The 22,484-nt window shown below is 44.3% G+C and overlaps 1 protein-coding gene and 1 long non-coding RNA gene across 10 annotated transcripts in view; both read left to right on the top strand.

Moving 5' to 3' along the window:
• Positions 1-4,757: 4,757 nt before the first annotated feature.
• On the top strand, positions 4,758-10,319 carry LOC136004553 (uncharacterized). The gene is made up of 3 exons (XR_010608534.1): positions 4,758-4,831; positions 6,191-6,302; positions 10,151-10,319. It is a non-coding gene; the product is annotated as an uncharacterized LOC136004553 (long non-coding RNA).
• Positions 10,320-12,622: 2,303 nt separating this feature from the next.
• The window catches only part of FER (FER tyrosine kinase), a 184,599-nt gene continuing 174,737 nt past the window's right edge, over positions 12,623-22,484 (top strand). For all 9 annotated transcript variants that reach the window (XM_065661402.1, XM_065661406.1, XM_065661410.1 and 6 more), the window contains exon 1: positions 12,623-12,710. The gene's annotated coding sequence lies outside the window, so the exon portion shown is untranslated. The remainder of the gene's footprint in view (positions 12,711-22,484) is intronic.

The raw sequence follows: 22,484 nt of genomic DNA on the forward strand, positions 1-22,484 counted from the left end.
GATCACCTGCTACAAGCTCAGGAGTGCCGCATCCCAACTAGAATGAAGTGCAGCAGGAGGGCCAGGAGACCTCCTTGGATGGATAAGGAGCTGCTGAGGAAAATTCAAAGGAAAAAAGAGGCTTATAAAAAGTGGAAGCAAGGACAAGCGGCCTGGGAAGAGTACAGGGATGTTTTCTGGGAAGCTAGGGACCAGGTTAGGAAGGCTAAGGCCCAGTTAGAATTAAACTTGGCTAGGGATATTAAGGATAACAGGAAGGGATTCCACAGGTACGTAGCAAACAAAAAACAGAGTAGGGATAACATAGGCCCCTGAGGAAGCTCTCGGGAGAACTGGCTACACAGGATTTGGAGAAGGCTGAGGTTCTGAATAACTTCTTCGCCTCGGTCTTCACTGGCAAAGGCTCTGACTGCACCACCCAGTTCTTAGAAGGCAGACGCAGGGACTGTGAGAATGAAGACCTTGGGCCCACTGTGGGAGAGGATCTGGTTCGAGACCATCTTAAAAATCTGAACGCGCACAAGTCCGTGGGACCTGATGGAATCCATCCGCGGGTCCCGAAGGAGCTGGCGAATGAAGTTGCTAAGCCACTGGCCATCATATTTGAAAAAATCATGGCAGTCAGGAGAAGTTCCTGATGACTGGAAAAAGGGAAATATAACCCCCATTTTCAAGAAGGGGAAAATGGAAGACCCGGGGAATTACAGACCAGTCAGTCTCACCTCTGTGCCTGGCAAAATCTTGGAGCACATTCTCCTGGAAGGCATGCTAAGGCACATGAAAAACAACAAGGTGATTGGTGACAGCCAGCATGGCTTCACTAAGGGGAAATCCTGCCTGACCAAATTGGTGGCCTTCTATGATGGGGCTACAGAACTGATGGATAAGGGTAAAGCAGTTGATGTCATCTACCTGGACTTGTGCAAAGCGTTTGACACTGTCCCACACGACATCTTCTCTCTAAATTGGAGAGATATCAATTTGATGGATGGAGCACTCAGTGGATAAAGAACTGGCTGGACAGCCGCACACAAAGAGTTGTGGTCAATGGCTCGATGTCCGGCTGGAGACCGGTAACAAGTGGTGTCCCTCAGGGATCAGCGTTGGGACCGGTCTTGTTTAACATCTTCGTCGCTGACACGGACAGTGGGATTGAGTGTGCCCTCAGCAAGTTTGCCGATGACACCAAGCTGTGTGGTCCGGTTGATATGCTGGAGGGAAGGGATCCAGAGGGACCTTGACATGCTTGTGAGGTGGGCTGATGCCAACCTTATGAAGTTCAACCACGACAAGTGCAAGGTCCTACACCTGGGTCGGAGGAATCCCAGGCACAGCTACAGACTGGGCAAAGAAGAGATTCAGAGCGGCCCTGCAGAGAAGGACTTGGGGGAGCTGCTGGGCAAACTCAAGTGGACAAGGAGAATCTATGGATTATGTAAGGAGGGGCTGGCCGCTTGGAAGGAATATAGGACAGTTGTTAGAGGATGTAGGGAGGCAATTAGGACAGCTAAGGCCTCCTTGGAACTCAATCTTGCTAGTCGGGTTAAAGACAATAGAAAGGGCTTCTTCAAATACATAGCAAATAAAACTAACACAAGAGGCAATATAGGCCCACTGCTGAACGAAGTGGGTGCCCTGGAGACAGAGGATATAAAGAAGGCAGAGGTGCTGAACGCCTTCTTTGCCTCTGTCTTTACTCCTGCAGACTCTCCCCGAGGGCCCCGGATTTCTATAGCCCCAGAAGGAGTCAGGACAAAGGAGTTTGCTTTGGTAGATGAGGATCGGGTTAAGGATCAGCTATGCAATCTGGACATCTGTAAATCAATGGGTCCGGATGGAATGCACCCACGGGTGCTGAGGGAGCTGGCGGAGGTCATTGCTAGGCCACTCTCCATCATCTTTGGTAAGTCGTGGGAAACGGGAGAGGTGCCTGAGGATTAGCGGATGGCAAAGATCACACCAGTCTAAAGAAGGGCAAGAAGGAGGACCCAGGTAATTATAGACTGGTCAGTCTTACCTCCATCCCTGGAAAGGTGATGGAACAACTTATTCTTGACTCCATCACTAGGCATATCAAGGATGAGGGGGTCATTAAGAACAGCCAACATGGTTTTATGAGGGGGAAGTCATGTATGACCAACCTTATAGCCTTCTATGAGGAAGTGACTAGGTGGAGGGATGATGGTAGAGCGGTAGATGTAGTTTTTCTTGATTTCAGTAAGGCATTTGATACTGTCTCCCACAGCATCCTCATAGATAAGCTAAGGAAGTGTGGGCTTGACGATCAAGTAGTGAGGTGGATCGAGAACTGGTTGAAAGGAAGAAGGCAGAGAGTTGTGGTCAATGGCGCAGAATCTAGCTGGAGGTCTGTGACTAGTGGAGTCCCTCAGGGGTCAGTGCTGGGACTGGTGCTGTTTAATATTTTCATCAATGACCTGGATGAGGGAACTAAGTGCACCCTCAGCAAGTTTGCTGATGACACAAAACTGGGAGGAGTGGCTGACACACCAGAGGACTGTGCTGCCATTCAGCGAGACCTGGACAGGCTGGAGAGTTGGGCGGGGAGAAACTTGATGAAATTTAACAAGGGCAAGTGTAGAGTCTTGCATCTGGGGAAGAACAACCCCATGTACCAGTACAGGTTGGGGGTTGACCTGCTGGAAAGAAGCGAAGGGGAAAGGGACCTGGGGGTCCTGGTGGATAGGAGGATGACCATGAGCCAGCAATGTGCTCTTGTGGCCAAGAAGGCAAATGGCATCTTAGGGTGCATTAGAAAGGGTGTGGTTAGTAGGTCAAGAGAGGTTCTCCTCCCCCTCTGCTCAGCCTTGGTGAGGCCGCATCTGGAATATTGCGTCCAGTTCTGGGCCCCTCTGTTCAAGAAGGACAGGGAATTGCTTGAAGGAGTCCAGCGCAGAGCCACAAAGATGATTAAGGGAGTGGAACATCTCCCTTATGAGGAGAGGCTGAGGGAGCTGGGTCTCTTTAGCTTGGAGAAGAGGAGACTGAGGGGTGACCTCATCAATATTTACAAATATGTTACATATTTGTATGTCAAATACAGGGTGGGTGTCAGGATGATGGAGCAAGGCTTTTTTCAGTGATATCCAGTGATAGGACAAGGGGCAATGGGTGTAAACTGGAGCATAGGAAGTTCCACGTTAACATCAGGAAGAACTTCTTTACTGTAAGAGTGACAGAGCACTGGAACAGGTTGCCCAGGGGGGTTGTGGAGTCTCCTACACTGGAGATATTCACGGCCCGCCTGGACAAGTTCCTGCGTGATGTACTGTAGGTTACCCTGCTCTTGCAGGGGGGTTGGACTAGATGATCTTTTGAGGTCCCTTCCAACCCTTGGGATTCTGTGATTCTGTGATTCTGTGATTCTGAGATTCTGTGATTCTGAGCTGGTCGATGAGAAAATGAACATGAGCCGGCAGTGTGCGCTCGCAGCCCAGAAAGCCAACCGTATCCTGGGCTGCATCAAAAGGAGCGTGACCAGCAGGTCGAAGGAGGTGATCCTGCCCCTCTACTCCGCTCTTGTCAGACCTCACCTGGAGTATTGTGTGCAGTTCTGGTGTCCTCAACATAAAAAGGACATGGAACTGCTGGAACAAGTCTAGAGGAGGGCCACGAGGATAATCAGGGGACTGGAGCACCTCCCGTATGAAGACAGGCTGAGGAAGTTGGGGCTGTTCAGCCTGAAGAAGAGAAGGCTGCATGGGGACCTCATAGCAGCCTTCTAGTACCTGAAGGGGGCCTATAGGGCTGCTGCGGAGGGACTCTTCGTCAGGGACTGTAGTGACAGGACAAGGGGTAACGGGTTAAAACTTGAACAGGGGAAGTTTAGATTGGATATAAGGAGGAAATTCTTTCCTGTTAGGGTGGTGAGACACTGGAATGGGTTGCCCAGGGAGGTTGTGAGTGCTCCATCCCTGGCGGTGTTCAAGGCCAGGCTGGATGAAGCCTTGGGTGGGATGGTTTAGTGTGAGGTGTCCCTGCCCAGGGCAAGGGGGTTGGAACTAGATGATCTTGAGGTCCTTTCCAACCTTAACTATTCTATGATTCTATGATTCTAAGAAGAAATTCAATTTTAGCTACATTCTAAGGAAAGTTCCTATGTCTCTCCATAAAACCTTCACTGTAAATAATGACAAAATTGCCATTTTCTGCCTTGGGAGCTCCAGTGTTGTCTCTTCTTAAATTCTCCTGCTCTGTAGTTTGCAATGGCATGTTATCCTTCTAGGTTTTCTTACTAATAGATACTGAAAAATAGTGTCTGACAGGACAGTTCAACTATGAAAAGACAGGCGATTTTAATAAGTTTTTTCTGACATCAGGGTAATTTTTTTTTTGCTTTTTCCTTGAGCTCTATCTAGGTAGCAAAACCAAAATTTTAAAATTATAAGGCAACTCATACACCACTCAGAAAAGAACATCTCAAGTATGAAAATGAGAAAGCGAGTGTCCTGGGTTTATCAGGAGCCGTTTTGCTCCTTCTTAGTAAATGGTGCAAGCTCTGTGTTTTGACTTCCAGCCTTGGCAGAGAGCTGATAACACCGATTGTTTTTAATTGTTGCTAAGTAATATTTATTCTGGCCAAGGACTCTGTGAGTCTCATGCTCTGCCGGGGACGAGGGGAGGCTGGGAGGAAGCAGAGACAGGACACCTGACCTAAACTAGCCAAAGAGGTATTCCATACCACAGCACGTCATGCCCAGAGAGGTAACGGGGAGTGACCCGGAAGGGCTGGGAGGACTGGAGGGTTGGATGAGGTATCGGTCGGTGCTCGGCTGGGGGGACTGGGGCAAGTTATCAGTCGGCTGGTGCTGAGGTGTTGTATTCTTTCCTCTTGTTATTTCTCTTATCATTATTATTATTGGTGGTAGCAGTAGTGGTTTGTGTTATACCTTAGTTACTAAACTGTTCTTATCTCAACCTGTGGGAGTTGCATTCTTTTCGATTCTCCTCTCCATCCCTCCAGGAGCAGGGGGAGGGCAAGAAGTGGGGGGAGTGAGTGAACGAGGTTTGTGCTTGGGTTTAAACCACGACAGTGAGGAAAAGATTTATACAGGTTTTAATACTGAAATTACCCTTGGCACCCAACAAAGGCTAAAATAAAAGTAGAGTAAATTAATTCCATAAACCAGGTGTGTGCAACTTATTTGATAGGTCTAGGGAGAGATTCAGAGGAAGAGTTACATATATTGGTGTGCTAACTCTGAGAAACAGCTCTCCATAATTCACCTATAAAGGTGCTTAACCACTTAACCAGTTATGGTACTGTTTATACAAACTCTTCAGCCTAAAAGGTTTTCCTTACAGGAAGAACACCTAAGAAATATGTAGCCTTATAAATTCTCCCTTCTGTTTTCTGTCTGCCTTCTTGGGGATTTTCAAGATGACTTTTATCTTTGCTGCTGCTTACATTTTAGAAAGACTACTCTTTCACCATCGTAGGGGGATAGATTAAATCATGAACCTGTCCTGAAAAATATGCTAATGTCTCAAGGTGAAGGATCAACTTCTAGATCATGGATTAACAAGTCCTGTCTTAAAGACTTGTTTGTTTGCAGGATTTTATTTAGGCTTATCAGCTTTGTTCACGATGTAATCCTACTAACAGTTGTGTCAGCACAATCTAGCATAGTAGCATTAATGCAGCACAGGTGAAGGAATGTGCATTGTGGGAGAGAGGCTTAAGCTGGAATTTGCCAGCTGGAATTTGTCCTGAAGCTGTTTTTCTCTTTTTTTTTTAATACACTGACAACAGTTTCATACAAATGTATGACCAGGGAAGGCCACGATTTATTTAAACATATGAAGTAGCTTCGCATGCGTCTTACACTACTGTCTGCTTCTCAGAAAAGGCAGTGACACAGAAAAAGAGGTAGATTTCCTATCCCAGGCTTTGAGGGCTAAGGATAGGAAAGAGGTAATCTGAGCCTGCTGCTTCAAGAATTGTACTCTGTAGTAACAATAGAAGACTCAGGTATTGTCACACTCATGCTCCTCCCTTGATGAGGATACCTACACTTGTGCAGCTGAGTTGTGCTGGCTGTATTGTTAATCAGATAGGGAACACATCTGGTTTAAAAAACATAACAAGACTTACATGAAGAAATTATATATATCTAAAAATAATAGCAGGACTATTTTTTAAGCTGGGTCATCTCCCATATCTACTTTTCAGGTACACTGCATAGACATTTCTCAGGGCGGAAGTGAGGGAACAGCATGCCGAAGATGGAGGAGGGGAACACATGGCTGTAGAAGGGTGGCAGAGGGAGCAATCCTGACTTAAGGTATTGTATCCGAAGATTTCACATCATGAATGTACAGTCCAAGATAAAATATTAACAGGAGGCTCAGTCTGCTTTTACCTAGTTAGACCAGTATACAATTGTTACACATTCTTGCAGCTGGAAAATTAATTCGCTTTAACACTGTTGAACTCTTAAAGTGGCTTCTGTGTTGTGTGAATCATAAACACCTCTCACGCCTTTTTCCCATTCAGTTAATTAAGCAGCAAGATATAAATTCTGTGACTTTCAAGGAGAGATATTTAGCTGAGACATTACTATTCCTCAAGCTTAAGAGCAGTAACTAGCCCTTCAGCCAGCAGCTGAAGGGGAATTTCAAACAATTTTTCATAGAAGATTTCACCATTTTTTTTTTTTTTTTACTAGTCAGAAATATAATATTATAATGTCCTGGGTTTAGCAGTAGCAGTCGTTTTTCTCCCTCTTGGTAGCTGGTGCAGCGCTGTGTTCTGACTTTTGGCCTGAGAACATTGCTGATAACACAAATGTTTTAGTCTGACCAAGGACTTTCTGAGCCTTATGCTCTGACAGGGAGGAGGGAAAGCTGGGAGGAAGCAGAGACAGGACACCTGACCCAAACTGACCAAAGAGGTATTCCATACCACAGCACATCATGCCCAGAATGTAACGGGGAGTTACCTGGAAGGGCTAGGGACTGCAGGGTTGGAGAGGTATCGGTCGGTGCTCGGTTGGGTGGGGTGGGGCAAGTTATCGGTCAGCTGGTGTTGAGGTGTTGTATTCTTTCCTCTTGTTATTTCCTTTATCATTATCATTGGTGGTAGCAGTAGTGACCTGTGTTATACCTCAGTTACTAAACAGTTCTTACCTCAACCCGTGGAAGTTGCATTCTTTCGATTCTCCTCTCTGTCCTTCCAGGAACAGAGGGAGGGAAAGAAGGCGGGGGGGGGAGTGAGTGGACGAGCTGCGTGACTTTGTTTAAACCACGACATATGGATTAGCAATACTTGCTCCATAGAGTTAGAGGTAGGAAAATGAAAATAGTGTGTCAGTCTGTAACACTGGCTGATGTACAGGATAAAACTAGGGCTTACCATGTTAGGAATGGGAGCTAAGTGTTTTTAAATTCTTTGCATAGACTCTGTGATTTTTTTCAAAATAGGTCTAAGTGCTAAGGAACTTATATCTATGGGACTTCTGTCCTTTCTTTTATCACTAGTTGATGCAGTCCATCATTTAGATCCCACATTTAGATTACAGTATGTCTGTTCCAGTACCTTAAGCAGCGTATCTGTGACCATCTATTGGGTTGCAGCCTATGACTCTAATTAATGACAATGGCAGTAAAATTATCAGGAATTTAAATAGTCTTAGGTATCAAGGATTTGAATGCTTGTCGTTGGTTTTGGATTATGAGTGGCTCCTCCATTGCATGCTTGTATTTTATATTTGGGCGTTAGCAAGGATCAGCATTTCCTTTTCAGAATGAAACCACAACTTAAATACCCTCACACCAATCTTCTTTTCTCAAACTCTGCTAAGTTTTAATTCATTATTTTAAAATTAAATAGAATTTTCTGGCTTTTCTTACTTCTCTAAGAAGTCCTGTGGCAGATTCCAGCTTCCACACTGCTGAAAAACAAATGTGTATGTGCATATGTACATGTGCCTGCCTTTTTGTATACACATACACATATAAATGTGTGTTATATATATATATATTTATATATATGGAAAGACTGACAAATATTCTTCTTTCTATTAATCCCACCATCTTCTATTTAGCGCCATGTCCTAAAGAGGCAATTGTTCAATGTAATGGGTACAGGGATAGAAAAGCAGTGGCAGGTACCAGGATTTAGGAATGCATACCTTCACCATAGCTTATGATTGGGAAAAACCTGTCAGGTTATTCTAAGGAAATCTCCAGACACCTTTAACATAAAATGGGTAGTTCTAAATAGCATGATGTAGATTTGAAAGGGGTCTGAAGGCAGTACTAGTCAGACAGTGGTGGTGTCATAGCAACAGACATTGAAATTCGAAAAATGAAGTACAAAATGGGGGTGGGACAAGAAGGTTAGAGAAGAGAAAACTAGTATGCAATGATGAAAATCTGTAAAAAGAATATGAAAATTAGACTTCCATTAAACGATAGAATAAAATATCCTTATTCTGCATATTATTATTTTCATTTTTTTACCTTTTCCATACAACAATTTGAAAATGCTTTATAAATATTAACAATCTACATCATCAAACATCCCTCAAGGAAAGTATTGATCTTGTCATTTATAGATAGAAATGCTGAGGCAAAGAGACCTTTGCATTAGTAGAATGTGCATGGCAGAAATGAAAAGACAGTTCAGCTGTTTGCTTAGCTCTTTGCTGCATTGTTTTAACATGACAGAGCTCTGATGTTATTATATAGATATGTAACAGAAGGACCTGAGTAATTTTAATAATAGTGGTAGTAACAGCATTCTTTTTCTGACAATAAAACTCCAGTGCTATGGTAAGCAGCTTGTGTAATTATTTAAACTTTTAACTGTATTTCTTTATAGTAATATTGATAGTAAATAGGGAAAAAATTAGTGAAATTGTAAACTTCATTTTTTTTTTCCTGAAGATGTGCAACAGTTTAGAAAGAGATACTCATTCATGCCTAACTCATCAGGAAACTACAGCAAATCTAACTCAACAGGAAGGCATTAATATGCCCTTATTGGGGATAAAGGAACCATACTGTTGGTCAAAACCCTGGGATTACTGGGATTTTTTTCTCTATTTATTATTTTTAGCCCTTACAGACATCTCTTCGCAATCTTCTGAGTATACCGCTATAATAACTTCTCTATATTACTGACTTGTGTATAATAGAATTCTTAAGTATATCCACGAGATTTTTTTATGTTGGACTTTGCAATGACTTGCATTTTACTTCAGCATTTTGAAGAAGTGATAATGAGAAACTTTCCTTCTCTGTTTTTCCTACGTTCGTATTTCCCTTCTAGGCATGTAATCTAATTTAAAGTTTATCATTCTTAAGTAACATAATGTTACAGTATCTACCCTCTGAGAACAACTTTAAGGTTTTTCAACATGCATATTAGCGGTACAAAGCAGACAACTTGCATGTCACATCCAGGAATCTGAGGCAATGAGCCATAGATAAAGAAATTAGATCAAGGTAGAAAAGAAGCATTCAAAATTATGAAAACGTGCTGACTGAATTATAGACTGGCAGTACACCAGAAGAGTTGGAGCAAACAGAAGAACAAAAAGATTCTTGAAACCTTGATCTTAAACCAATAGGTCAAGAGTTTTACAATTTAAGGAGCAAATCCTCTGGTATTTCTAGGTTTGCAATGGTAATTATGATAGCTGAAAATTCTCTGGTAGTTGGGAAGTCAGATGAGATTAAAGAAGATGAGTTTATACAAGATGAGTCATGTCAGAGAAGACAGACCCAGGATAGTAAACAGAAGTTTTCAGGTATGTTTACTAGACAGCTGCTATAGTTTCAGGTAGTTGAGCCATGAAGTCCTCTGCTTCGTAGGTGTTGAGGTGTTGTCGCACCACGGAATTCAGAATCTGCCAAGGTGCTTGCCGAGTTTGTCAGGAGGCAATTTTGTGGTAAGATCTGAAACAATTCTTCAATGTCACCTTTGTCAAAACCGCAGGTTTAAAATACCCACATTGGTCAGCTGCGGTTTAGCATGAAGCTATAGATTTAACGTGTATGATTTAAAATGTAGGAGCAAAGGGGAGAGGGTGAAAGAATGTAGGTCCACGGATTGACAGAATGTGCTGAAATAACACTACAATAATTTTCCTGACTTTTTTTTTCTTTTTTTCCATGTCTCTTTCAGATATTTAGGACCTAGCCTCTCTGCTTATGGAGTTAGAAGCAGGACCTACATCAGGCCAGGTAGGAAAGTGGCAGAGGAAATCACATCTGGAGCTGAGTGGAGGAATGACTGCAGAACCAGAAGACTAAGCTAGGGAAGAGAGAGGGTCAGCATCTGCTGCCTTGTAGAAATAAGGCTGTTAATTTGTCTCTTAATTGCAAGTGCTAATATAATTTTAAAGCTTTTTATATTCCATTGTTACACTTTCTAAATAAAATTAACAAATTGATTTTCAAAATAGTTTGCATATGTCTACACTTATACTGCAGTGACTACACTATAGGCCTACTTTCTTTTCATCTTTACTCAACAAATATATGAAAGCTTTGAAAGAAAAACACCCTACTACGAAAAAGAAATTATTTCTTTCTTAAAAGGCAAGCTGGCTTTTCAGTAACATTTAAAAAATTCAAAGTGAAAAACTAATGATGAGAGATTTTTCTACTCTCATAACATTGTCTACTACTTTTAATCAGATTCAGGCGTCTCAGGGCTGGCTAAATTACCGAACTGCAGACATAATCACGAAAGATTGTCTTTAGGCATGTAAGACTGAGGAATTGTTTGCCCAGTAAAAGAGTTTATCTTTGAATATAGCTGAACCAAAACTGAGTCAGGCTGCTTGCACCTGAATTTGTCATAAAGCTCTGATATTAATGGTTTTTATACTGAATTCACTATTTGCATCTAATAGAAGATTTTTATCCCAAATATTATTGAAAAGTAATTAAGTGCAAATTACATCTTAAATGTAATATAAAAACTTGCTTCTAACTGTACATATGTCTCAACTTGCCTCAAGGTCCATATGGATGCACTACAAAAGAATCTAATTCTTTCTTATTTGCTAAACAGGTAAATAAAGGAAACTATTTTTGTGTTATAACATTATGGAAGAAAAAAGCATAAATGCCTTAAACAGAGGTAGGAAGCTGCACACAGTGAAGTTTCTTGTGTTTTTTAAACACTCTGTTCTAGAAAGAAGGCTTACTTTGGAATACGACTGCTCTACCCACGTCTTGTTTTTCAGACTCCTTCAGAAATACCAGCCACTGTCGACATACTGAGAAAGGATGTTTGCAACTCTAATCTTACGTTCTTCCATATGTATGAAAAGCATCGTGGTATCAAACTTTGTTATTGCTACAGAATTAAATTAATTTGTTCATTTACTTTAAACACAAACTATTTCAAAAGATATGCAACACTTTGATATCCATGAAGTTTCCCTGAACCTGTCAAGTTAGTGTAACAATAGTAGTTTTCTACTTCTCTTCTTGATTTCATTTGTTTCTTTTTTCTTCTATTCTGCTCCTGACACTGAGTTGGGAGGTTACCGAACATCAGACTCCTTGTCTATCTGCCCATAAAGTGCAATGTCCAGGAGCTGTCTTCTCAGGATTTGACACCATTAGTCACAGAATCATAGAATGGTTTGGGTTGGAAAGGACCTTAAGAACATCTAGTTCCAACCTCCCTGCCATGGGCAGGGACATCTCACACTGAACCATCCCACCCAAGGCTCTGTCCAACCTGGGCTTGAACTCCGCCAGGGACAGAGTATTCACAACTTCTTGGGCAACCCATTCCAGTGCCTCACCACCCTTACAGTAAAGAACTTCTTCCTTCTATCCAGTCTAAACTTCCCCGGTTTTAACCTGTTACCCCTTGTCCTGTCACTACAGTCCCTAATGAAGAGTCCCTCTCCAGCATCCTTATAGGCCCCATTCCGATACTGGAAGGCTGCTATGAGGTCTCCACGCAGCCTTCTCTTCTCCAGGCTGAACAGCCCCAACTTCCTCAGCCTGTCTTCATACGAGAGGTGCTCCAGTCCCCTGATCATCCTCGTGGCCCTTCTCTGGACTTGCTACAACAGTTCCATGTCCATCTTATGTTGGGGACACCAGAACTGCACATAATACTCCAGGTGAGGAGAGTAGAGGGGCAGGATCACCTCCTTCGACTTGATGGTCAGGTTCATTTTGGTGCTGCCCAGCACATGGTTGGTTTCTCAGCTGAGAATGCACACTGAAGCTGGCCAACACCCCCAAGTCCTTCTGTCAACTCGGTGGAGCAGTGGGAATGGAAGCACACAGACTACACAGGCGCTCCAGGCCCGGCGTTCATTGCACCGAAGTGCTGTGATTCTGCTCCCACAGGACCACGGACCCTCGGATCCAGCCCCCTCGCTCTTCCCCGGGCCCTGAGGCGTCCCAAGGAGACTTGAGCACAGCCGTTGCTACGAAACCAGCGCGAGGGAGGCGGGGTGGAACGGCAGGCCAGGCTCCCGAGACGCACCAGAGCTCTCCTCCAATCGCGTCGTGACTTCGCGCCTGGAGGCGGGAGCGGCGGAGCATTTTACTCCGCTGATTGGTCTCCGAGTGCAGTGCGTCATCAGAAGGCGGGGAGCTCCCGGATTGGCTGTCAGGGAGAGGGGCAGCGTGGTGCTGATTGGCCCGCGGCGGTCACGCGGTGCTGGTAGGGCTGACGCCCGCGGCGGCGGAGGAGTCCCGCTTGTCAGGTAGGAAGGTGCTGTGCGCTTCACTGTGGCGTCGCGACTGCTGTCCAGCCCCGGGAGCGGTGGTCGGGCAGGGGGGAGCTCGCCCCTTGCCCTGCCGTGCCCTGCCCGCCCTCGCGTCCGTCCGTCAGGCAGCTGGTGCAGGGGGCGGGTAGGCCCTGTGCGGGGATTTACCTGTGGGCGGGGCGGGCAGCCGCGCCTCTCGCTTTTAGTTCTGAGGGTGCTGCGGCGGTGGCATCTGGAGTCTTTGCTCGATGGTGGTGCCAGCAAGCGGGGGCGGCGGCGCCTGTTGCCCTGGGGCGGCTCCGCCCCAGCGGGGCCCGCAGGGCGGTGGGTGCCCATCCCCGCCCCCGTGGCTGCCGCCGCGCCAGGGCCGCGGGGCCCTGAGCGGGGTTGGGCTGAAGGGAGGATGCCGCTGGCCCGGGCCAGTTCCTGCAGCGTCTGTTCCCGGTCCCGGAATGTCCGCTCCTGGCCGGTGGCACGGGCTGAGACTGCCGCGAATAACGGAAGGACGCTCCAGTCACCGCTTGGAGCTGTGATATGTGCCCACCCCCAAATAAACGCAGCGCCCCAGGCTTTGGATGTCCCCCAGTGTACAGCCTGGGGAGTTTCTGAGCTTAGGCGTTAGATGTAAGGCCGACGTAGGCAGGGCCTTCTCAGTGCTGCTGCCCAGGGTGTTTTCACTTGCATTTTTATGCTGTGTGGTGTTTGTGGGTTCGGTCTTTGCGATAGTCCTAAATGCTCACTTATCTAGTGTTTGAGGTCGAAATACACAGAAGGGTGTGAAACACTCCTTTTCACGTTGGAGTATGTTTCTGGTTTGTTTGAATTCACATGAGCATACACCCTTGGAAGAGGCACATCGTATGTGAATACACAGGGTTTTATTGCACTTTTAAACAGGCCAACTCTTTTTCTATTTGCAAGAAAGCAGCAGTGTTTCCACACGTGGATGTGATTTTTCCTTCTTTGTAACAAACCTTCACAAAGAGACTTTGATGCTCTGCTGTATTTCAGTGCAGCTTCTTATAACAAGTTCCTGTGTAAGAAAAATCTGGGTGACATCTGAAGCCTTTTGATCAAAAGAGTTTACCAGGTACTTTTGTAAGATAATTTTATTTTCTGAATAATACGTAATAAAGAGATGACTGATACAGTTTACTACCTGTATGCATTAGTCCTTGGGAGACTCAAGGAGGTGAGATGTTCATAATTCTAATGTGCGCACAGTGAAAGCAAATTGCAAATGATGGACATACAGGTTGAGGTACCATAGTGGTTATCATTGGTGAGACAAATGTATTTTCTCTCCTTTTATAAATTCCTTTTTAATGTGTTGAAGCAGATTGTCAGTACATTGTTACGGTTTTAAAATATACATGCGTGGAATGTTAACCTCAGGAGAGCTGAGCTTTGGGGCTATTTCTTCGAAGGAGAAGAGCAAGGTTACTTATTAACTGAGCAAAAGCTATGTTATCCATCACCGTGGTCCTTTTCAGGTTCCTTGCAGCTGTAACTTTTAAGTCGCAACTGAGTCATTCAAAGGAAGGCTCTTCTCCGGTGGGTATTTGTATTGCCAGTGTGTAAAGCAGTTATGTAGAAATCACTCTGAGAAAACAAGACAGGGTGAAGAAGGGGCAGGAGGATTTTAAGGCTACAGTGACACAAAGGAAGATGAGAAAAGCCTTCGCTACGTGTGCCTCACTGGAACGAGAGATTTAACACAGGGAAGCAAGATCCAGCTGCGTGGGGCTGCAGTGCAGTTAGGTAACATAGGATGTACTTCCTTGCTTGAAAGTGTTCATAGTTCAGTGGAGAGGAGCAGATGATGTGAGGTAGTTTTATGCTACTTCGCCGCTGCTCGGGGTGCTTTGGGCCAGGCGCCTGGCGTCAGTTCTTTGTCCATGCAGAGACCCACCCCCCTTCCTGCCCGGCTCACCCCGCAGCGGCTCGGGGTGCTTTGGGCTGGGGACTGTGGGTGAAGGGAGATACGCTGCGTGTCAGCCCGAAGGCGGAGGAAGCTGGCCGCCAGCCCGGAGCTGCTCCATACAAGGAGATGGGCTTAGCTGCATGAGGTCATCACTGCACAGGGAGGAGGTTTCTGCCTTGTGTGGGAAGTGGGTCTAGGAAAAGGAAAGGGGATTCTCTTGCCGGGTTGGGGGGGTGGGGGTAAGAGAAGCAGCAAGAGAAGAGAGGAAAGCTTGAGTTCACTCTAGCAGGATATGAGCTGAGTATATATGTTCCTGTCATAAGATAAGCCTGTCTGCTCGGTACTGTCTGAATTCTAGTGTTGGTGTATTTGCCTTCTAAGAATGTATTTTGAAAACTTAATGGAGAGGTTTATTACAGAGTAGAGATAGTCTTGGAATTGTTGAGTATCCATTTCTTTTAGGGAATTAAAGGGTTTGAAATACTGTGTGTGTAAATACGCAGCACATTTCTACTGTATAATATTTGCATTAGGTAACTATCACATTTTAAAAAACTGTATTTTAGAAATTTCTGTTTCATAGTGAGTCAGTGGCATTTGTAGGTGCGTATCCCAGGTTTGACAAAGGGTAGGGAAGGTAGTTACCTTTCTTTGTAAGAGCTACATGTGTGGTCTCGTACAGTGCATAGAAAGTTTTGGTAATAGCTCTTAAAAAGCAGCAAGGGTGCTTCTGAAATGGCTTCCTCCCTCTCCCGCCTCTTTTTAGGCCAGCTTCATGGGATCTGGATTCCTGTCATCTTGTAGCATGAAATCATATTTGAAAGCATGATTGTAATATTTTTTAATTACCTCTGCAAGTTTGAATTCAGAATTGAGGTTGTTTTTGAGTGTAATGCATCTGAAGTAGCAGGGAGTTTTTCAGTTCTGTGTGTTTCCCTGTGGATGATAAAAATAAATTCCTAATAAATTAAGACAATGCTGTTGTTAGTCTAAGTGAATTGTACTTCATAACATAATTCTACTTTAGATCTCAGATTATCACTTGCTCTGTAGACACCAGCTTCCTTCACATCTCTGTCTGTCTGTACTAGAGGGAAAATGCCAAATGGTTTAATAACATACCATTTCAAACTTTCTTTCCCATGTCTGAGCTTGTTACTAGCCTGCTCATGATACACTAACTGAACTTGTTACTAAATACTCACCAAGAGTGTCACCATGAGTAGAGACAACTACCCATACTCAGAACTGTGCTGCGGTTCAGTGACTCTTTTCTGGCCAGTTGTACAGGTTTGTCAGAACTCCTGATCTTTGAAATGTATCAGCTTGTTAGAACACAGCTCTGGCTGCTTAATCTTGTCTGTGTTGTGAACTTGCACCCAGAGCAGCGAGGGTATTTCATTAGGTTTTCTGATATGGTTGCTCTTTCAGTTGTGGGGGAAGTTACTACTCTGGCCAGGTCTTGTCCTTAAGATTTTGTTAGGGTGAACATGGAGTAATGGCAGTATTTGTGTACTGTGAGGAGTTTCTGTGGGGTGGCTCGCTATCAAGGTGATCACATGAAGCTTTCAACTATTAAGAGAGAATTAAAAACATTGCAAGTGTTTAATTTGTCCTTTAGGTATACTTTGCAATATTACTTACACAATACTGTAGTCCATTTGGAACCCTGTCTTATTAAACGGTAGTAAGGAAAATACTTAACAAATGTTTGATAGTTATCATGTATTTATACACGTATACATGTATTTCCTATATGGTAGCATTTTCCTATATGGCAATCAAATCTTGGTCTGAAGACAGTCGTTTGCTAGCTCCCTTGTAATTATCATTATTTGCTTTTAGAGTCTCAAAACCTTTTTTCATATTATGATTTTGGAAGTGATTTATTTTAACATGAGGAGCTGAGACATTAAGAAATTAAGCTTAATCATCAAAATAAAGTACCATAATTAAGACTTAATAAAAAATCAATTACCTTTTAAGTAGGGTCAACCTGTGAAAAGTTTGTGAGTTGTTGCATATGATGTAAGCGCTCCTTGCCAGAAGCAGAAATAGAATCCAGAACAGTGTTAAAGTACATTAATCATGAGCCCTTTGTTCCCTTGAAATTGCCTATTTAGAAATTGGGAGACATACAATTACAGCAATGAGCATGATAAGAGTTGTGAAGATGAGCCGCTCAGACAGAATGCTGAATCATCCCCAGAGCAGTCCATCCTCTGTAATAAATGAGGCAGGCGTTTATGGAGAAAAGCAGTATGGAAATTATTACATGACCACATAATGCATATTCCAAAGAGGATGGCATGTAGGTTTTCATCCTCAATTTATGAATCTCTTAATTTCAGTACTTAATTTGTCAGTTTTACTCCATTTGTGCAGTTCTCTTTATGCCTAACTTTCTGGTTTAGAAAAATTAGAAAATCTTATTCCATGTATCTACAGCATATTGTAACTTACATTGTCGTCACATTTATAAGTGTTTGCTGTTCAAACTGGGAATGGCAGTAATAAGTTGCTTTTCTCAGTACGAAACACACTGGAGTGGGAAATGGCATAGATGGTTGTTTAGTGGTTATTTAATAAAAGCAGGAATAATTTTATTGAATATTTGGTGCTGTAATGCTCAGACAATACAAATAACACATTAATAATGGCTCAGCTAGTAGAAGTTGTTAGTGGCTGGGCTAGTAAACCATGAAATTCACCTGTGCTGAACCTATAAATAAATAAGAGTAGGGTCTTAAGATAAATCTTAGTCTTTGAATACCTAAAGCTTGACTTACTGGCTATTAAATTGTGAAAGTTTTTAAAAATCTCATTAGTGTAGCATACTGCCATTCTGTCTGTTAAAATACAGCTTTTGTGAATTATGCTACAGCTTTCTTTAATGTTTTGGTTTTCTTTCAGCAGTGGACTTCCTAGTTGTGGCTTCTGCTTCAGAATGTTCACAGATGTAAAACAGTACCCCACAGTATTTGTATCTCAAGAAAGTTTCAGGAATTCTAGATAAGGGGTGCAATCAAGTGAAGTGGCTGTGGTTTAAAAATGTGATGGTTTAAACACTATAAACAATTGTATTTTAAAACAATTGTGCTACCCCTTCAGCAAAATGATGTGAGAATTGTGCTTGTAGCAAATTTTAAGGAAAATCATACACCTTTTGAATGTCTTTTTGCTGATTAAAAAACATAAAGCATGGAATCAAAAACCACACACTCATTTATTGTTGTTGTGCATGGGTTTTTTTTGTTTTTTTTTTTTTTTTTGTTTGCTGGTGCTGAGAATAGTGTGCTTTCTCCAAAGGAGAATATCTTTTGCGTATTTTTTGTAATATGGTTGTTTATCAGTTCAGCAGATGTGATAAGTGAAGTTCACCAGATAAAAGCAAATGCTTGATTCATCAAATGGAGAAAGATGTTAGTGGTTGAAGTGTGCAGCTGAAAAAGCAAAGAATTATAGAGTTAAAGGTGTGTAACAAAGGTAGAAGAAGGCCATTTGATACTCACTTCTGCCATTTGTGTTGGGTGGATGTTGACATTGGAGTGGCAAATCACTTATCACTGAATGTGTTAAGTAAATCTGAATCTACTTATTTAAACAAATTTAATTGGCATCTAGATTATATAATTTATCTGAATAGTTCCTTTTTCATATGAGGAGGTAATTACACACATCCTCATTAAAGTCAAAATCTCAGTTTGATTCAGCTCTCCTCTTCCTCCATGGCCTCTTAGCTTTCCATGCTGCATGCTCCCTGACTCTGCTTTTCTGGTGTCAGCTGGTACCCTCTGAAAGGAAACTTGCCCACAGCTGGTGGGATTTTTGTTTCTCCAGGCTTTGCTGCAGCCACGATGTGGATGCACACTGCAGCAGGTTTGTGTCCTAAGCTAAACCGTGTCCCAGAAGTCTACTATCCTGTGTGTCTTGTGTCCCCACACCTAAGGCTTCATGTTTCCGCAAAGCATTCAGTGCATACCCTGCGTATCATGCTGCTGAAACATCATTCTGACGGCTGTGACGTGATGATTCCTTGCACTCTAGTATTTCATCACCAAAGTTCCCCTACCCCAACATGGGGAGCCTAGTGGAGATGTAGGGGTTTGCAGGGTCTTTTAGCAGCTGTGAGAGGCCATTTCCAAGTAGTGATTAAGTAGATGGTTGTTAACATTTTTTGACTATTACAGTAAGATGCTTTCTGTCCCTCTGCAGAGTTTTTCTGAGATTAAGCGGGATTTCAGGGTTAAACATGCAGTCTGTCAGATTCCCTTCAACTCTGAGTACAATAAGGCAAGAATTCGGAGACACCTAAATAACCCTTTCTCTGCAATACCAACATTATTATCCCTTAGTTTATTTATATTTTTCTGAAGAACATTCATGAATGGTGCTATGTCCTGAAGAACACTGGCCTCATAAAGTAAAAGTTAGCTGCTTGATATCGTCGGTGGAAAGAATACTTTTGATATGCAGAATGAAAAGCTGGGGCAAAAAAAATAATCTGTTGCAATAAAGATCAGTTAGGCTGAATCTTACATATACAAATAGATTTCCCTGTGACGAGTCCAAGCATATGTTTTGGGTTTTTTTTTGCTTATGTGGACTTCAGCAGCATTTATCCCAGAGACTTGTGAGGTTAAACATTCACAACTTTTAAGTGTTATAATACCCATTAATTAAAATTTGATCCATTTGTGCATTTTGAAATGAGAAAAATACTCTTCAGAAAGAATGTCTGTAACTGGGAAGGCTTATCTAAAAAAATGTCTGGATGTAAAAAGGGTAGGTTTTCTCATTGAAAAATAAGCTTTATATATTTGTAAAGTATACTCATTAAATTTTTTTATGCACTTCGAGTGCTTAAGAAGGTTCACATGCATAGTTTAGTTATCTGCCTTTCTGGTGACTCTGCCTTTAGTGAGAGTTACTGTATCCCATTTAACAGAATTACCACAGTATCTTCTAGGTTATGGAGAATGTGAGTGAGCTTGAAGCAACACCTTTCAATGAACCACACAATGTATTCCTGTAGTGCAGCAGTCTGTTGGGAGGTGACAGGACTCTCTCTTTCTTATGGACCTGTGTTTCTTGTGGACTGATTTTCTGTGCAGAGTACTGTGTAGTCAGACTACATTAAATGTGATATAATTGTGCCAAGGAAATAAGTGACCTTGAGAAGACTGAGTGAACAGTGAGTTAACTAAGGAGAAGGTTTAATGAACCAGAAGGACACCGGAGCGGAGAGGGGAGAGATCAGCGTCCAGGAGCCTCACCTCAGAGCGACAAGAGCCACTGAGGAGGGAGCCTCACGTCCTCAACAGGACTTGCCCAGGACTCGGAAGCTCAGCTCCCGCGAGGGGCTGACTCACAGGGGGCGGAGCCAGGAGGCTCGGTGTCAGATTCAAACCGGCCATCAAGGGCCACTCTCGATCAGTTGCTGAGGTGAGTAGCTTGAGAGAGGACGCCTGCAACACCGGAGCGGAGAGGGGAGAGATCAGCGTCCAGGAGCCTCACCTCAGAGCGACAAGAGCCACTGAGGAGGGAGCCTCAAGTCCTCAACAGGACTTGCCCAGGACTCGGAAGCTCAGCTCCCGCGAGGGGCTGACTCACAGGGGGCGGAGCCAGGAGGAGTGGCACCAGCTGGGAGTGGCTAAAAAACCTTCCCAGGGAGCGCGGCGACCAGGAGCGCGGCGAACAGAGCCGGCAAACAGAGAGCGTCGAGGCAGTTTGAACAGAGCCGGCAAACAGAGCGTCGAGGCAGTTTGCGCGGCAGTTCGCGCGGGCAGGCGAGCGGGCAGGCGAGCGGACAGGGGAGCGTTCCAACCGCCTCATCGAGAGGACTCGCCTGGAGTACAGGAAGGGGAAGGAGTGCTGAGGGACGTAGACGGATTGATTGACCAGATAGATCATGGTTACAACACGATCGAAAGCTGTAGTGAGTACTAATGTGGGTATCCAGACTGAGCCTTCCTGCAGACATGCAGCTGTGCAGGTCTCTGGCTGCAGCGAATGCCTGAGCCTGGCACTTGTATTGGAGGGAGCCAGTGATACTGCTTGTGTTCGCTGTGAGCAAATAAATGACCTGCTCAGGCAGGTGGCTGAACTGAGGGAGGAGGTAGAAAGGTTGAGAGCCATTAGAGAGTGTGAAAGTGAAATAGATTGGTGGAACCACACCCTAAGGCAAGGGCAGAGGGAAGTGGTTCAACAAGCTATGGATCCCCTTCCCTCCTACCACCAGACAGAAGGAGAGAGCTTAATGGACAAGGATGGAGGGAAGTTCCTCCTCGGAGAGGTAAGCGAAAACCCTCACAATCCCTTCCTCCCTCCCAGTTGCCCTTGAATAACAGGTACGAGGTCTTGGAAATTCAGGGCCAGGTGAATGGAGATGGTGAGGCAAATCTATCTAGTGAGTCACCCAGGGCTAGTCACTCACCCACATACCTCAGAACTTCCCCAACCAAGAAGAAAAGAAGAGTAATTGTGGTGGGTGACTCCCTTCTGAGGGGAACAGAAGGGCCCATTTGTCGACCGGATCCACCCCACAGGGAGGTCTGCTGCCTGCCTGGGGCTCGGATTAGAGATGTTAAAAAGAAACTCTCTGAACTGGTGCAGCCGTCTGACTACTACCCACTGCTGGTTTTTCAGGTTGGCAGTGACGAAATTATTACGAGGAACGTAAGGGCAATGAAGAGAGACTACAGGTCCCTGGGACGGCTGGTTAAAGGGTCTGGAGCGCAAGTGGTGTTTGCCTCCATACCTGTTGCAAGCGAGGGTGAAGGGATATATAAGAAGACTCTGCAGGTTAATGTATGGCTACGTGACTGGTGCCAAAGGCAGGGGTTTGGGTTTTTCAGTCACGGGCTGCTGTATGGGACACCTGGTTTGCTGGTGACAGGCGGGATACACCAGTCCCAGAGAAAAAAAAGGGTTTTGGGGCAGGAGTTAGCAGGGCTTATTGACAGGGCTTTAAACTAGTTATGAAGGGGGGAGGGGATTTAACTGGGCCTGTTGGGGACAAGCCCAAGAGGAACATGCTAGGGATTGAAGGATGGCGGGCTAAGGAGGACTATCAATCTCTTGTTTCACTTGTGGGAAAGGATAGCTCTTTAGACCCTGTCCCGCAGGGGAAAAAGGGTACTAGGACTGGCTCCCTGAAATGCCTGTACACCAATGCACGCAGCATGGGGAATAAACAGGAGGAGTTAGAAGTCTGTGTACGGGCTAAAGGTTATGATCTGGTGGCGATTACAGAGACATGGTGGGACAGTTCACATGACTGGAATGTGGTCATGGATGGCTATGTCCTTTTTAGGAAAGATAGGTCAGCAAAGCGAGGTGGTGGAGTTGCTCTTTACGTGAGAGAGCAACTAGAATGTATTGAGTTCTGTCCGGGGTCGGATGAGGAGCAAGTGGAATGTCTGTGGGTACGAATCAAGGGGCTGACTGGCACGGGTGATACAGTTGTGGGTGTCTATTACAGACCTCCTGATCAGGACGAAGGAGTTGATGAGGCTTTCTACAGGCAACTGGAAGTAGCCTCGCGACTACATGCCTTAGTCGTCGTGGGGGACTTTAATTACCCCAATATTTGCTGGAAGACTCACACAGCCAGTCATTCACAGTCTAGGAGGTTCCTCGAGTGCATTGATGATAATTTCTTAATGCAAATGGTGGACGTACCAACTAGGGGAGCAGCGCTGCTAGATTTAGTACTCGCCAACAAGGAGGGTTTGGTCGAAGTGGTGACGGTCAATGGCAGCCTTGGCTGCAGTGACCATGAGATGGTGGAGTTTAGGATCCTGTGTGGGAGGAATAGAATACCTAGCAAAGCCACAGTTCTGGAT

The sequence above is a fragment of the Lathamus discolor genome, chromosome Z (genome assembly GCF_037157495.1).
Source record: "Lathamus discolor isolate bLatDis1 chromosome Z, bLatDis1.hap1, whole genome shotgun sequence".
In the NCBI taxonomy this organism is placed as follows: Eukaryota; Metazoa; Chordata; class Aves; order Psittaciformes; family Psittacidae; genus Lathamus; species Lathamus discolor.